At 44.0% G+C, this 17672-nt stretch overlaps 1 protein-coding gene across 4 annotated transcripts in view; it reads left to right on the top strand.

Annotated features, from left to right (window-relative positions):
- The first annotated feature begins 16361 nt into the window (after positions 1 to 16361).
- Positions 16362 to 17672, top strand: part of SGMS2 (sphingomyelin synthase 2) — a 98395-nt gene continuing 97084 nt past the window's right edge. For 3 of the 4 annotated variants that reach the window (XM_090266387.1, XM_090266389.1, XM_090266388.1), the window contains exon 1: positions 16713 to 16902. The gene's annotated coding sequence lies outside the window, so the exon portion shown is untranslated. Of the gene's footprint in view, positions 16551 to 16712; positions 16903 to 17672 lie in introns of those variants that run through there. The other variant, XM_090266390.1, reaches the window with a different exon arrangement.

A 17672-nucleotide genomic window follows, 5' to 3' on the forward strand; every position in this document is an offset into this window, starting at 1 on the left:
CAGGGTGTTATTTCATGTTGAATCTGTAGATTGCATATAATATGTACTTTAATGGCCACCTTCTGAAAACACATCTAAGATTAGAAGAGTTGAGGAAACTGAGAAGCCAAAGATTCTCATTTGTAACTACTTATGTTCTGTGTATTTTTATCCTTGACTATATTTAACAACTAGGAAGCTGTAAAGATGATTGAGATAGTATTTATTACATGTTTGATGTCGTTGACTGTACAATCATTACTTCCCCTTCATTATAGAAAAGGCTCAGCTCAAAGGGTGAACTTTGTACCTTACCCATTAGACATTTTAGTTTGAACTAACAGCTGAAAAGCCAGGGCTGCATAAAGTAAGCACAATCTCCTACAATATCATTCTTCTCTACATTTTCAATCAGGGAAAAAAAATAGTCTGCTTTAATTTGGAGTTCAAGTCCCATCCCTTTGAAGAAGGGCCAGTTTAAGTTAGGTGATATAATTATCTACAGTGCCCTAAAAAACTGTGTGGAGGAGCACATTTGTGTGCACATTTGATTTGGAATAGAACCAGGGGAAACAACTGAAGAGGAAGCCAATGAAGAAAGTAAGTGCAGCCTGGGAAACCAGCAGGCTGTGCAGATATGTTCTCCAGGGAGTCAGTTTCCTGGTATGGACGCCAGTCTGTGAACTCTGGTCTTTAGTTTGCTTTACTGGGCTTAAAATTCAACTGAGCTAGAAAAGCAAGGTGATTGTCTTTCTAGAGATTGACTCACAAGAATTAGTCACAGAACACTTTAAACATCAGGGCATAACTGTTAGGCTCATTAGTGAATTCTGTTTCTGTAGATTAGATTCCATGTGAGACCAGTCACTCTGGAAGAGGGAAGGAGGTTGGGAGTGGGATGCTGGAGGCTGACCCTCCTTATTGAGAAGGAGCCTCAGTCTCTCTGGGGAAGCTGTTTAAAGCTACTTTAGTCCCCTCTTTCCTCTCTGCCCTCCTCCCTCTTACCCAGCCCCAGATAGCCTTAAAATTCTGATAGCCCATTCCAAAATGTCATGGTCCTTGCCTGAAAATTATGCCTAATATTTCTTTAGGAAGGGTGTAATGTGCCCCACTATGTATTTTAAATAAAGGTAGAGAATCATTGCCTTTTCCCAATTTTTCTTAACCTAAGAATCATCTCAGCCATTTACTTCAAGTGGTATTTGGACTTCCTCCCTGAAAGATTCATGTGAGCCTCACATGATGATGAGTCTTATAAATCCAGCAAGTTTGGGCAATGCTGCTCCAGGCTACTCTATCTAGAAATTAAATCAGTGTTTTCATGCAGGCCTCCCTTTCGCTGCTGCTGAATATTCCAAGTTACCTGTTCCTACTACCCTTCAGGAGACTCTCAGAACCTTATCTGCCTTTTTTTTTTCTTTTTGCATTTTTTTTATTATTGTTTTTCAATTACAGTTGTCCCATTTTTCCCCCATTGCTCCCCTCCCACCCAGCCCACCCCTTCTCCCACAGTCATATCCCTCCCCGTTGTCCATGTCTATGAGTCATTTATACATGTTCTTTGACTAGATCCTTCCCTTACTCATCCCCCTTCTCTCCCTCTCCCCTCCCCCCGATAACTGTTATTCTGTTCCTTGTTCTATTTTTTCTCATGCAGCCCCCATACTTAACCCTCTATGGGTTAAGCAAATGCCATACAGGAAAAGCAAAGCAATATCACTGTTAGTCAGTCAGGCATATACACAGAACCCTAGAGGTTAAACCAGCCCTTACTTCTGGTTCAGGTACTATATTTCAACCAACCAGATTCTGCCCCCCACCCCCAAGAGTGATGGATGTTTGATACTATTCGCTCTAGCTCAGTTTACTCCCTTTCTGCTTCTGCTCCACCACAGCTACCCTAACAGACTCATGGCTTCCTCTCTTGATCAACAGAGGTTAGTGGGTTTGGGGGGGGGGGTTGTGAGGAAGGAAAGGGGCAGGAGCAGGGATCCTCATAGTTGTTTGAGCTCTGAATGGAACAGCTAATATAAAATGAGACCATTTGTTCTAAGATTCACCTCCTTTTGACATATCTCCTGAACTTTATTATGCTAAAAAAAAAAAGGTCTGTCTCTATTCCAGCCTTACACAAGACCACTTCCTCCTACCCTGGCTTTAGGAAAAGGTCAACTTGTCAGCTCCAGAAAAGGCAGGGGTGGGTTAGGAAGTAAACCTCCCCCACCCCTCTCACATGCCTATTCCTACCCCCTACACTTCTTTCCGTAACACTCTGTCATTGATTTCCTCTGATCTCCCTGATTGTGCCCCTTACTCCCTACTTTATGGTCACAAACTCTCCAACATGCTCAATCCTTTCTTGGAATATTCCTTATATATTTTTTGGCCTTAACTGAAATCTGGGAACACACTTTCTCTGCGGCCTGTAAAGGATGTCTGATTATCTTCTCACACGCTCTGTACCCTGGAGCGGAAAGGGGAATCTATGTCCCTTTGATTCCTAGAGATACTTCAGAACTGAGGTTATGCCAGGCCTTTGTGAGATGCCCCACTCCTTTGAGGCATCCACATCTTCCATACTAGCTTCTTCCTCTCCTCTCCCCAACGTATTATTTACTTGTTTGGCTCTTTATTTATAACCTTCTCTCTCTCTCTGGTCTGGCCATTATTCTGGGTAACTTCAGCATCCATGAGAATTACTCTTTCTTTGCATGCCCTGAACTCTGAAGTGACCTCTCTCTCCTCCTTTCCTCCACCTCGCTCCCTCACTCACAGCCACATTCCAAGGCCATGCTGCAAGCCCAGACTGCTCAGATAAGTAGTTCATAGGTCTTACCAGCTGCTCTCTTATTCTTCCAAGTTCTCCCATCTATTATCCCTGGTTGCAGGTTCTGCAACATCTCCAGATCTCTAGGCATTGATCTTTCTACTTTTCTTTTATTGATTAGCTCCTTCCTCTCTTCTCTCCCAGACCATCTTTTATTTTTAAGTCCATTGTTTTATTGACAGACTCCCTCCTCCTTTGCCTATGTTTCCCATCCCCCACCTCCATTCCCTGTGCCACGCCCAAGTAGCCAAGTGCTGCTGGAGAAAGACACAATGGCCCCAAATTCAATTCAGCCTTCAATGCCATCTGTCAAATTTATGAAGTTTCCCTGGTCTGTTCATGTTCTTACTCTCCAGCGTGGCTACTTCAAATGGTATCCATTCTTTCTAAAACCTTTCACCTGTTCCACTTCTTTGTTCTTAGTTGATGATGTTCCTCTGTGAATGGGCCCCCAAAGATGCCCACACCCTAATCCCTGGAACCTGTGAGTATATTCCATTACAAAAGGACTTTGCAGATGTAATTAAGATTATGGACCTTAAAATAGACAGAGCAGCCTGGATTATCCATGTGGGCCCAATTTCATCACAGGAGCCATTAAAAACAGAGAACTTTCTCCAGTTGAGGCAGAGTAAGTCAGAGTTAAAAACAGAGCACTTTCTCCAGCGGAAGCAGAGGAAGTCAGATTCTATGTGAGAAGGATTCCATATACTGTTGCTCGCTCTGGGACAGACACCTCTCTACCTGCTAAGTGTGGCCCACAGCTGACAGCCAGCAGGGAAATAGCTGAGAGCCAGCAGGAAAATAGACGCCTTGGTTCTGCTACTGGAGGGAAGTCGGTTCTGCTACTGGAGGGAAGTCGATTCTGCTAACCCCCTGAACGAGTTTGAAGGCTTGCTAGAGCCTGCTGCTAAGAGCCTCACTAGCCAACATCCTGACTTCAGCCTTGTGAAACCTGGAGTTGAGAAACCATGAGAAGTCTGTAGGACTGTTACAGAAACAGGGGAGTCCAAAAATCCCCAGAGTTTGCTGCTGGGGGATGGGGAGAAGTAAGCAGCTTTTCAAATGCTTCCACATGCCTGAGGCTGGTGGTTAGTGTCTTTCTTATGCAAATGGCTTTAATGCATCCAAAGCCTCAGGCAGATGGGAGGAGTCTTGAACCAGGGGACAGTATGGAGAAAGCACACAGAGCCTACGTAAGGACCTGTGAATGGTCAGAACTGTTTGCAACGCCCACTGCGTCAGATGACGCAGTCAGGGATATATAAGCAGCTGCAGACATTTTAGCTGGGACACTCTCTCAAGCTCTCGCTCTGGCGCTCTGACTCGAACTCTCTCAGATGCTCCCTCTGAGACTTTCTCAGACTCTCTGAGACTCTCTCTGGCTCTTGCTCGTGCTCTCTCTCTGAGACACTCTCGCTCTCTGACTCGGGCTCTCACTCTAGCTCTCGGGCTCTCTCGCTCTCGCTCTCTCGTGTGCTCCCTCCATGTGGCTTGGTGAAGGGGCCTTCTCCATGTGGCTTGGAGAAGGGGTCTCCAGGCTGCTTTAAGAGGCTCTTGCCATGCAGTTTTGAGAAGGAGAGAAGATCCACACGGTTTGCAAGAAGAAGGCAGTTTTGCAAGGAGGCTGAGAATCCAGGTGGTTCTGCATTGAGAGCTGGAGGGCACCACAGCACAGAAAGGACCTCCCCAATCAGGATTGAATGATTGGCAGCTGCTGGTAAAGCTGAACTGTGTTGGGAAAGTAGGGAAACGGTTTCTCTGACTTCCCTAAAACTAGCCTGGTTTGGAAGGGGGGGGAGGCAAGGATATGCGTTTGTGGTTATTTTAAAGAGCATAAGACTTAATAACAGAAATCCACAAATAACTAAATCTATATAACTGTTAAATAAACAATTCTTTTTCTTTTCACCAAACTCTGGTATTGAGAGTTATAATTTTGGCGGCGGGCAATCGGGCCCCTAACTAAAGAGCCCGTGGGTTTGTTTTCAACTGGAGCAGCCCAGGGGTTCTGTAACAATTTGGCACCCCAGATGGGACGTTAATAATTGCCCGTGGCAGGTCGACCCCCTTGGGAGACACCTTCTGAGGGCGCCGACCGCCTAAGTACGCCTGTGTGGTGAAAAGAAAACAGAACTGGGAAGAGATTAGAGAAGTAAGATTGTTTGCTAAAACTCATTTCTGAAATAATGGCATCGTGGATACTAGATTTGTTTGTCCGGTTAGGAGAATTCCTGGAAGTAATAGAATTATGGATGCCGGAGTGGTATATATGTTTTCTAGTCCTTGGGATTGTTTTGGTTATAGCCATTAGCATGTATGTCTGGGTTAATAAGGGCAGTTCTGGGCAAGTCCCTGATGGCAGCCCACTGGAGAGAATTTTGGAAAATTGGGATAAATACTGTTGTTATCCTATGACTAAGAAAATATTAATTTATTATTGTAATACTGTTTGGCCTGAGTATGTTCTGGGTGGTAAGAAAAGGTGGCCTGTGAATGGTACCCTGAATTATCATGTCATTAAGCAATTGAAAAGGTACTGCCTACAATCAGGAAATTGGGAAGATGTTTATTATCTAAATGCATTTGCAGAGTTGCATAATAAGACCTTAGCAGAAATGGAGGCCCAAATAATGGTGCAGAGGAAAAAAGAGGTCTCAAAGCCTTTTCCTGAGAGTCAAATGCCGGAAGAAAGGGAGAATGAGGAAGTAGCCCTCTTTAATTCTCTAAATCCGGGAGACAAAGGCCCTAATTTGGCGCCAAGCCAGGCACAGGTGGGGGCGGTTCAGGAGGCCATAGCTTCCGCAGCAGTGGCTCCACCTCCTCTGCAGGAGGCCCAGGCTTCCGAGGTGGCGGTTCCTGTGGCACAGCGCCCTCTGCAGGCGGCCGCAGCTCCTGCAATGCCAGTGGCGATGGCACAGCACCCTCTGCAGGTCGAGGTTGCTTCCACCATGCCACTTCCAGAGACGGAAGTGGCTTCCGCGGTGCCTGCCCTTTTTCAAACTCAAGGGACTTCTCTCGCGCCACCCTTTTTGGAGCCAGCCTCTGAAGTGACTACAAAGTCAATGACTCCATCCTTACAGGAGAAGGAGAGGGTCTCCCCCGCCAGAACCCGCCAAGGAACTCAGTATAGTCAGGGGGCCTCCCAATTCGGAACAAGCCAATTCCCTCTACGGCAGTACCCAATAGGTGGAATAAATCAGCAAGGCCAGCCCTCTGGCTACTATTGGGCCCATACTCCGTTTTCCACTTCAGATTTGCTAAATTGGAAAAATTCTAACCCCTCATATAGGGAAGATCCTCAGAAAATAGCGGAGCTTGTTGCCTCCATTTTTGCCACTCATAACCCGAACTGGGCAGATGTACAGGCTCTCCTAAATATTCTTCTAACTGGGGATGAGAGGCGACTGGTTACAAGTAAGGCTAATGAAGAGGCTCAGCGTCTCCATGGAGAGGATCCCCATGGGACCCCCGACCCAACTGTGGCAATTCCTTGGACAGAGCCTAACTGGGACCCAAATGGTGGAGGCCTAGTTCCTTTGAAACACTACAGGAAGTGTATATTGGAAGGACTTAGAAAAGGGGTACCCAAGCCAAAAAGCCTGACTATGGTACAGACTATTCAGCAAAAACCAGATGAGGATCCTTCTGAGTTCTTAGAGAGGATCTATCAAGCCTATAGAAAGTACACTGATGTTGATCCACAGGCACAAGAGAACTTAAGAATGGTGAACATGACATTTATTGGGCAGAGTGCCCCAGATATTAGACGGAAACTCCAGCGTATAGATGGAGTATTAGGAATGAGCCCCTCTCAGTTAGTGGACATCGCATTTAGAGTTTACCATGCAAGGGGAGTAGAAAAGAGAAGACAGGACCTGATGTTCTTTAAAACAGGCTGGAGAGGCCAAAGGAAGAAACAGGACCCTAAAGAGAGGAGGAAAGAGCCATTGGGCAAGGACCAGTGTGCCTATTGCAGAAAGAAGGGCCATTGGAAGAATGAGTGTCCAGATCGTAAGAAGGGAAGTAGAAATGAGAACCCTTGCACCCATTCAGACCTGGGGACAGAGTCTTACTGAAGACCTGGAAGACGCAAGGTCCTGAACAGCAGCTGGCTGAACAATGGACTGGTCCCTATGATGTTTTGCTAACAACACATTCTTCGCTGAAGCTGGTAGGAATCAAGCCCTGGATACACCACACACGGGTAAAACGAGCACCACCTGAGGAGGACACAGACTCTGCTGCTGTGACTGACACCGAAAGGGAAAGTTGGACCTGCACTCCGGAAGAAGATTTGAAATTACTCTTTCGAAAAAAAGGACAGTGAACTGAAACACAGATTTAAAATGTTTCTTTTGCTTTAGGCATGTGCTTGCAAATCTAGGGAATTTTAGCTGCCAAATATTGAGTTTGGGTAGAGTCCTTTACAGTGTGGAAAAGAATTGGAAATGGGTTATGGTTAAATCTGAATGGGTAAACATATAGAAAGGTTGTGAAAGTTTTTAAACCTGGGAAAAGGGAAACCTCAACTACTTGTGGTCTAATTGTATGGTTACTGTACCTCTGTATTGGCATTTAGCCATTGGGGACCTATGAAAGGTCATTTAGAATTCCCTGTATTGGTTTGGCATTAGCCATTGGAGACCTATGTAAGGTCTAGAATTCTCTGAGGCCCAGGAAGGGTCTGGAATTCTCTGTATTGGTACTGGCCATATAATCTGAAAGGAAAATTGAGGTTTCCCAGAGAAAGTTAAGAAAACTTCACATGTAGGAAAGTGAACAAAAGAAAGTATAAGGCATGGAAATGCAATTTTGGGAATATTAGAAGGACAAGGATTTTCCTTCACACTGTGTATTTTTCTCCTTACCTGATCCCTCCAGAATTTGGCAATTTAAAGGAGTAAGAAATGACATTAGGTTTCTTTGCATAAAACTAAAAAGACCAGTTGTTAATAAAGGTATTGTTAACCAAGACCTTTGACTGGAATGACATGCCTGAAGGAGGCATGCTTAGGCTCTGGCTGTTACCAGAAAGCCCTGAGGAACTGGACTTGACTTTTGAAGCTAAGGAAAGCCCAGAAGGAAAAAGGCCTGACACCTTGGTTGGTTGTGCGGTTCATGGCAGTCTTTCCGGGAAGGAACGAAGGTTGCTTTCCTGAAGGATGGATAAAAGGAACCTCAAGGCACAATGGAAAACCCAAAGGATTTGGGAAAGCAGGTGTTTGCAGGCAAAGCTGAATGGCAGGTATGTGGCTCAGCTTCTGTGCCCTAATGGGCAAACTAAAAGTCAACATGAAGGTTCCTTGTATAAGTTCCAGCAAAGTAGACTTAAGGATCATATGTGATCAATCACTGCTCTTGTTGTGTTTATGCAAATGAACAGGCTAAATTAAAAAAACTGGACTTAATGCAGTCCCTTTACTGGCAAGGAGGGTAATCTTAAGGAGAAAAATCATGACTCAAGGAAAATCACAATGTTCAGTGCAGCTAACTGTCTATAAAGTTTGTTTTCCATTTGAAAGTTAAACCAAGTCTGTGACATTATAAAGGATGCTTTATTTACAGGCAAGAAGAATGTCAAGTGCCTTGCAACTGGATGTCTTCCCAATAAGACAGTCTCTCAAATTAAGAGACTGGTTTGTGAATTGTGTTGTGTGAATTAACGTGTATGTTCTTTCTGTTTTCATAGGGCATAAGCCTATGATCTCTACCTGAGTAATTATCTGTACATATAGGCCTCACTTAAGAAGCCCATCTGCATTGCCACCTCCTGAGACTCAACGGTTTGGCTGAACTAAGTGGCTGAGTTGGTGAAGTATGGGGTGGTCTGCAGGCTTCACTTTAAAACCGGTTTCTTTTCTGTCCTAATGGCTTGGACAGAAAGGGCCCAGAGGTCTGAGAGGGGGGAAATCCAAAATTTATACCCCTCAGCCCAAACTAAGTATGGTGGGCAAAAGGGCTTTGGACAGGTGTGACATGCCCTGCACACCTTCCTCCAAAGAAGCCATTTCTTTTCCTAACGTGGGACATTGAAAAATTAACTCCTGCCTTTTGTATATAGTGGTTGTAGGTTGAATTGTGTTTTTTTTTTTAACCCTGTTGCCAAATCTGTTGCCCTCAGAATATGACAAGAATGCCAGCTTGTCCAGCAGTACCAGCCCTTGGAAACCAAGCATGCTGCTACCCAGGAATAGCCAACTGACCTGGACTCTGCAAGATTCTTCCCCATGTGGGAAGGGCACCCTCCCCTACATCCCCACTCTTATTAGGGATTTCTAGACCCAAGGGTAGGTAGGACGACGACCACGTTCAGCAGGAAGCAGTTAGAGGAGCATGAGACCTTCGCCCATTGTCCTTTATAAGATTATAAAGGGTCTTAGTCTGAAAGGGGGGAAACTGTTACAGAAACAGGGGAGTCCAAAAATCCCCAGAGTTTGCTGCTGGGGGATGGGGAGAAGTAAGCAGCTTTTCAAATGCTTCCACATGCCTGAGGCTGGTGGTTAGTGTCTTTCTTATGCAAATGGCTTTAATGCATCCAAAGCCTCAGGCAGATGGGAGGAGTCTTGAACCAGGGGACAGTATGGAGAAAGCACACAGAGCCTACGTAAGGACCTGTGAATGGTCAGAACTGTTTGCAACGCCCACTGCGTCAGATGACGCAGTCAGGGATATATAAGCAGCTGCAGACATTTTAGCTGGGACACTCTCTCAAGCTCTCGCTCTGGCGCTCTGACTCGAACTCTCTCAGATGCTCCCTCTGAGACTTTCTCAGACTCTCTGAGACTCTCTCTGGCTCTTGCTCGTGCTCTCTCTCTGAGACACTCTCGCTCTCTGACTCGGGCTCTCACTCTAGCTCTCGGGCTCTCTCGCTCTCGCTCTCTCGTGTGCTCCCTCCATGTGGCTTGGTGAAGGGGCCTTCTCCATGTGGCTTGGAGAAGGGGTCTCCAGGCTGCTTTAAGAGGCTCTTGCCATGCAGTTTTGAGAAGGAGAGAAGATCCACACGGTTTGCAAGAAGAAGGCAGTTTTGCAAGGAGGCTGAGAATCCAGGTGGTTCTGCATTGAGAGCTGGAGGGCACCACAGCACAGAAAGGACCTCCCCAATCAGGATTGAATGATTGGCAGCTGCTGGTAAAGCTGAACTGTGTTGGGAAAGTAGGGAAACGGTTTCTCTGACTTCCCTAAAACTAGCCTGGTTTGGAAGGGGGGGGAGGCAAGGATATGCGTTTGTGGTTATTTTAAAGAGCATAAGACTTAATAACAGAAATCCACAAATAACTAAATCTATATAACTGTTAAATAAACAATTCTTTTTCTTTTCACCAAACTCTGGTATTGAGAGTTATAATTTTGGCGGCGGGCAATCGGGCCCCTAACTAAAGAGCCCGTGGGTTTGTTTTCAACTGGAGCAGCCCAGGGGTTCTGTAACAGGACTTCTGACCTACAGAACTGTGAGATAATACCCTTGTGTTGTTTGACACTAGTAAGTTTTTTTGTCATTTGTTATAGTAGCAATAGAAAACTAATACACACGTTCTAACTCACAGCAAAATGGAAGCATCAGAAGGAGTGATTTCAACCTTCCTCAAGCAGTCTGTCTACAAATATTACTATGTCACTCCCCTGCTTCCCCCCCACCCTCTTTTTCCCTCTTGTTTTATTGGAGGAGCTGTTCCTTCTAATTTCTCAGGCTATTTTTTTCCATCTCTGTTCTGGATGCCATCTCCTCCTTAGTTCACCTGAACTGTTGCTATTGATTATCCTCCCAATTGTCCTTCTCATCTCCTTTACTGATTCCTTCCCATCAGCATTCAGTTGTAGAACATTTTCATCACTATAGTACCTGGTACACATTAGCCCTCATTCCCCGTTTCCAATCAAACCATATTGTATCTTGTGAATTTATTGTGGTATTACTTTAGCACCCCTTATAGATCTGCACTTTAGGAAGCCAATTCCTGCAGTGCTCCTCCTTAGCCCACTCCCTCAGGATCCTGCTCCCCCATAGCATGACCCAGCTCCCTCTGGTCAAGGTCAACGAAGACCTCCATGTCACCAGATCCAATAGACTTTTTCAGCCTTGATTTTACTTGTTCTCTCAGGAGCATTTGATATAAATGACCATCCCACCTTTCTCAAAATTCCATTTTTCTTTGTTTCTTTGACACTACATTATCTTGGTTTTCTTCCTTTCTCTCTAGTTAAGTACAGTATTTTCATATCTGCATTGTTCTCCTTCATCAAATCTATAGTGCTGGGCTCTCTCTTAGACCTCTCCTTTTCTCACTCTGTGTTCTTTCCAGGCCATCTCATCTTTTCTTATGGCTTCCTTGTTTTCTACATACTGACTGTTCTCAAATTCATATCGCTAATTCATGCCTCTTTTCTGAGTTCCAGGATGATACCGTCAGCGGTCCACTTACACCTCCATATAGTCATTGCACATCTCAAACTCCTCACATTTAAAACTCATCCTCTTCCTCCACAAGCCTGTTCCTATCCTGGCATTCGCTCTATTGCTTGGTAAAAGGCACCACCATTCATCCAAGTACTCAAGTAACAAACAGAAAAAGGAGGAGTTAGTTTGGCTCCATTCCCATATCTAATAGATCTGCAAATTCTGTCCCTTATCCTTGAAATCGACTCTGCTTCCTACATTCCTTTCACCGCTCTCCTAACCTAGATCACTGCCATCTTGCACTTGGACTGCTACAAAGCTAGTTATGCTCCCCCCTACAGACCCCTCATCTTGCTCCAGTCCAGAAGTATGGACAATAATATTAATAAAAGGTGGCACCTAGTACCTTTCATTTACTTTTCTGAGTACCCCATTTTTATTTGATTAGAACATCCATATACGTAGCATAGTAGGACTAACTACAAAAAAAAAAAAAAAGAAAGATAGTCCAAAATATTCCATTAACAAAAATGTAAAAATATACTAAACTGTTCCTGAAATATAATTGGACTACCAGATTTGAGATTATGTTCAATATACACACAGATGCATAAGCAGGAGCCACTAATAGAATAATTGTGAGAAAAGAGCACATTATGCAGTGGTAAGTTTTTAAAAATCAGAATAAAAACCACATGTATGATGTTGAAATTATCTTTAACAACAGAAACCTAAAGAATGCAGATCAAATAACAAAATGTTAACAGTGGTTTTATTTTTTCTTTATTTTCCACTTGCTCTATAATATGGCAATATTACCTTGTATTTTTGATAAAGTTTAAAGTAAACATATTTTTAAAACTAGAAAGGTAAGATTATTGTTACATCAGTGTAAATGACACAATTTAAGGAATGGTGGTCAAAAGTATAAACTCTGGGGCCAGAAGTCCTGGTTTTACACCAGAATGTCACTTATTTGAATGTGATCTCAGGAAAATGGCACTGTCTTATCTTTGGTTATCTCATATGCAGAGAAAGGAATTAGGAGTACCTGCCTCAGAAGGTTGCTGAAAAGATTAAATGAGATAATACAGGGAAACAATTTGTATTGTCCCTGGTATACAATCGTCGTCGTCAGCCGTCCGTCTCGAGAGACGATGGTGTAGTTTCTTAAGAGTCTATCTGCACCACCGAGAATGGCTGTGCAGTCCAACTCGGGAGTGACATGGTATCTGTCTCCTCCCGTGTTGAATCGACATCTTGTGATGACGCTGGAGTGTCCTCTCCAGTGAAGCTGAAGCTACAGAGCCTGGGCAGGGTGATATGGAGGGTCTGCTGTTGCCCATGCAGCAGACCCCCCCTCTCTTCGCAGCTGAAGGGCCCAAGGGAAAGACGGAGTCAATACAGCTCGGCTTCAGGTGCGCCGCAGGAGTTGCCGGTGTTGACTACAACGTCAAACCGCCTTAGGGACTCCGGCTCCGGATTTTCTGTCGGTATTTACTCCCTTAGCCTTTCCCCTGAAGAGGTATGCCGCAAGGCAGCGGAGGTTTTTTGGAGTCAGAGTTTTCCTTCTCTGATGTGCCCTGACTGGAAGATCGAACCAGCGACACTTAGCTCGCAGGCCGATGCTCAATCCACTGAGCCAAACCAGCCAGGGCCACTGGTATACAATAAGTACTCAATAAATGGTACGTATTTGATCTCCAGATGTGCCTGGCATAGGGTGAATACCTGAAATCCCAAAACTACAGGACCAGCAGCCTTAATCTCTAGTTGTTCTGGGTGTTATTGTCTCTCCAACTAGATAGTAAGCTCCCCTAAGTCATGAGCTCATTGTATTGGGTGGGGCAAAAAGTCCGTTTAGTTTTTTCCATAAAATAAAAGACACATTTTTCATTTTCACCAATAACTTTATTGATCTGTATATTTTCAGTATGTCAGCTATCTTCCACATGATAGAATGTTGATTGTTCTCAATTAATATCTCAATTTGATCTCTATCAACTGCAACTGGTCTACCCAACCATGGAGCATCGCCCGGTGAGAAATATCCAGCATGAAACTTCACAAAACACTTTTGACACATTTGATTAGTCACAGCACCTTCTCCACACACTACCCAAATCTTTTTTTTTCTTTTTTGCATTTCAGTTGTTTTTACCTTTCCTGAAATAATAAAGCATAATATGCAGAAAATGTTGTGTATTTTCTTCCATCTTCAATATTAAAATGGCTACACAAAAAAATCAGTTTTTATACGTTTTTTTAAAAATGCACACTGATATGACAGCTGTCACAATACAGTCTTACAAAATTGTTCTGAATGATGTTAAAGACAGCGCTGCGCTACTAGAACCATCTTATGGAAAAAAACAAATGAACTTTTTGGCCAACCCAATATTACTGCCTTTCAAGTTCCAATATTGCTTGGGTTGTTGTTTTTCATTACAAAAGCAATGCAGGCTCATTGAAAAACAGTCAAGAAATACGGGTTTCCCCCTCACACTCTGCCCTTCTATATTTCATGCCAAGAGTATTTAGTTTGGTTATGGGTTTTTCAAAGGGAAGGGTGTTTGTTTTATAAAAACAGAGTGTCTGTTTTCTTGCAGCTTATATTTTTCACTTAACAAAGACCGTTTTCTAAGTCAGAGCCTATGGGACTTTTATTCTTTCTAATTGCCTACATAGAATCCTATAACATGAAGTTACTTCATCATTAGTTTGTTCTTTAAGGCTTGTTCATTTGTTTATTTCACTCACTTAGTAATTACATGGTGGGCAACATGTTTGATCCTGAGAAAAGTATAAATAATGCTGCAATAAAATCCTTATGAAAAGTTTTTAAAAGCAAACTTTCCCACTGCTGAGACACATGTTTAGAATATGCACATAGTGGTTCTTAGATAAACAACGTGGGCACAAAGTGGGAACTCAAGAAACATTTGTTGGTCGAGTGAATGACTTAGGTACGTCCAGAGTAGGAGTTGTTATAAAAGGAGATAGAGACAACAGATATATATGTTTTCCTAACTTAGTATATTTTATCAGACCAAATGAATATCTGTAAAACTTATTTACAGTATACAATGATTTAAGGGAAAATAACTGACAAGAATATACCTGTCAACCCTTTCTTTCCCTTAGAACATTCAGCATTATTATTTTTGGAAGGTGACTAATCAAGGCCTTAGTAAACTTTGATATATTGTAAGAGCAAAAAGTGAGAAAGGAAATTAAAGAAATCACCTCTCTCTGTGGAGTGGACACGTCACTAGTTTTCAAAACAGAAATTAAGATGAATAATTTGCTTTCTCATATGTTGACAATGAGTAGAATGGAAAAACTTCATGTAACTCAATCACAATTATACTACGATTTTTATTGGAGGATACTGAAGTGGTATAAGAAAATGACCTAAGTATTTATTTCACAATATTTAAATTGAGGTCCAATAGTAACCACAAATTCAAAACTAGCCACTAAGCCTTCCCCACAGAGACCTTCCCATGACAGAGCTGCAGGATTTACATCATGCAATAATGCAGACAGGATGGCAGGTTTTGTTTTGATCTTTTTTTGCTTCATCCATGTATTTAGGCCCAAAAGCCCATAATATCATTTTTAAGATATATAGAAAATCTGATTAACACATATTTCCATAATGTCCAAATGTTTGGGCCATAAAGTATGTGGGATATTCACCCAAACTTTCCTGTGGCTGCCAACTTGAATCTAGTCTCCATGTTACCCATGGATAGGATAGCCACGGTTCTGATTAGATCTGTGATTGACTATAAAATCTGTTGGTTTGGCCCTGCCCCAGTGGCTCAGTTGGTTAGCAATGAATACACCAAAAGTTTGCATGTTCAACTCATTGTCAGAGCACCTAACTAGATTGTGGGTTCTATCCCCAGTTGGGCACATAAGGGAGCCAAAGATTGATGCTTCTCTCTCTCTCAAATCAATAAACATATTCTCAGGTGAGGATTAAATTTTTTTTTTAACGTTGGTTTTGGATTTCCATTTCACTTTGCATCCTAGCAAACTAATCCATTTGCTTTCTGGGCAAAATGCCTGGGCTTTGTAAAATTAAAAATGAACTCCTATTGAAAAGAAAAAATAGACTCAAGGAAAATAAATTTCAGTTGTTGGTGTTCTCTACTGAGTTTACTTCCCACAACAATGATGTGGAACTTTTGGTTAATTTCAGGAGCAATTTCATTTAGGGGAGACTTCTCTATTAACACCTCACATTTCTCTGTTGGACTGCCCTGCATGTTTTGTTTTGTTTTTTTCCTGCTACCATTGTGTTTAATTATCTAGACAAATGACCGTTTACTCATATTATTTCTGTACTAGGAACCCAGAGATGCCCCTGGATTATTTTTGTTGATTATATGGAATCACCCATAAGCCAGGGTAAATCTTAAACATAATTGCCCTGTCTGCAGGTAAAAATTAATGGAAATCATTTCTGTTTATTAAATCAATAAAGATTTGGCCAAATTCCCTCTGATTCATCCTAATTAGAATTTCTGAGGCTGCCATCCTTTACTTCGAAAACTGCCCAGCAAGTGTGTATGAATAATACCACCAAAAACTGTAGAGCCTTGACCATTTTTAAGTCAACACCCTTTCTAAAAACATAATTGCTGAGTTCATCAAAGGAACCACACATGACTGCCTTGTGCCCCAAAAGCTGTGGAAAGGAGCAGTGTTCAGCTGAGCAAGGAAAGTCTCTTTCACTTTATTTTGGTTATGGTTTCTTATCCTTTAAAGAGAAGTGAGTCAATTAACAGGACAAATGACACGGTGGTTAGTCACTGAGGGGAAAGTATTAGCCTCATTACCTTGAAGCACCCCTCCAGCTCGCACCTAGAGTTGCCACTCACTGTACGGACTGATGACTAAGCCTGCCAGGCAACACTGTGAGGTTTGGGCACCCACCTTTTAGACTTAGGCCCAGGCAACACCCTTTGAATAACTGCCGGTGTCCCCGGACCCACTCACATCAACGTCAGGAAGCAGTTCCTGAATTAGGCGAGTTGCGGGGGTGGAGGAATCCCTTCCCGGCCCCACCCCTGAAAGTTACTGAGAGTGACACCTATACAAACAACTTCCCAGATTGATCTCAGTCGCTGGTCAGGGAGGTCTGCTCCGGGCGCTCACGCGCGGAACCAAGCGGCCCTTTCTGCCAAGCCCCTCCTCCCCTGCACCTGTAATGACTGGGAAAAAGGAGTGTCGGCCAGGCTTTTCTTCTTAAGAAACCACACCGGTTTTTCGAGCTCCGCTCTGCGCCTGGAGAGCCACAGCGGCGGGAGCGGGCGCTGCCACTAGCGGCCCGAGGTGAGTCACTGTTTGGACATGGAGTGGGCGGGCGAGGGTGTGAGAGAATGAATGATGTCAGGAGCGCGTAAGGCGGCGGGCGGGGAGAGCGGGCCGCTGGGCCACGGTAAACAGCCAGCGCCGCGCAGCTGGCCGAGAGGGGCGGGGAGGCCCCGCCCTCGGCGCGCACTGAGCCACTCCAGCCCGGCTGGTGCTGCAGCGCCGCCGGCAGCGGCCTCGGGGGCGGCGGCCGCGGGAGGGCGAGACCCTGAGCAAACTTTCTAGCGGCTTCGGCCGCGGGGGTGGCTGCGGCAGCGGGCTCTGTTCGTTGGCGAGTCCTTTGCGGGGAGCTAGTGCCTTCGGCTGGGAGCAGGTAAGGAGCACCCGCTGGCGCTGGAAGGAGGATGGGCTGGGAAGCCGCGAGTCCTGCAAAGCGCGGGGAAGGGGAGGGTAGACAGACTACTAGCAGGGACCCGGCTCTAATTCGGCCCCCTGGAGCTCCACCCCAGGGCATCCCGTCTTGATTTTACCAGTTACAGGATGGACGTGTGGCTTAAGTCTCTCTGCTTTGAGCATTCAGCTCATTCATTTGCAATCATTTCGGGTAACTTGGTTCTGGTGTTGAAAGGACACTTTAAACCATAGGCTGTCCAGAGCCACTCCGGAGGTCAAGACTGAAGTTCAGGTGGTGACGGAGGGACTGATTTCTTTTTCTTTTTGAGAGGCTCTGGGCAGCCCACACTGAAACCTTTCAACGTTTTGCGGTCTCTTTAAAGAAAGACTTGGTTTCTCAGCGCAAATAGGTGGGAAGGGACCTGTCTATGTTTTTGAGATATGGATAATTGTTAATAACCCGTGGCTGTGTCCTGAAACTCAATTGTCATGTCCTGCAATCTTTGATTATCATTCTTTGTAATTCTTCTATTTTATCTTGCCTGCTCTGATATGACCTTAACATCATTTTGACAAGTATTTTAAATTTGGGGAGAGATCTGTTTAGTGTCTCTAGGTCAGGCGCGAATTTTGAATTTAAACTTAACTTTATAAACAATCTTTGGTTTCACCCCTCCTCCCATATATTAATGGTTGGGTTCTCAGATACATTAGACACTCTGATTCAGTAAAATAGGACTATAAGGACTT

This window comes from Furipterus horrens, unplaced genomic scaffold (assembly GCF_987537825.1).
Source record: "Furipterus horrens unplaced genomic scaffold, mFurHor1.1.pri manual_scaffold_2, whole genome shotgun sequence".
In the NCBI taxonomy this organism is placed as follows: domain Eukaryota; kingdom Metazoa; phylum Chordata; class Mammalia; order Chiroptera; family Furipteridae; genus Furipterus; species Furipterus horrens.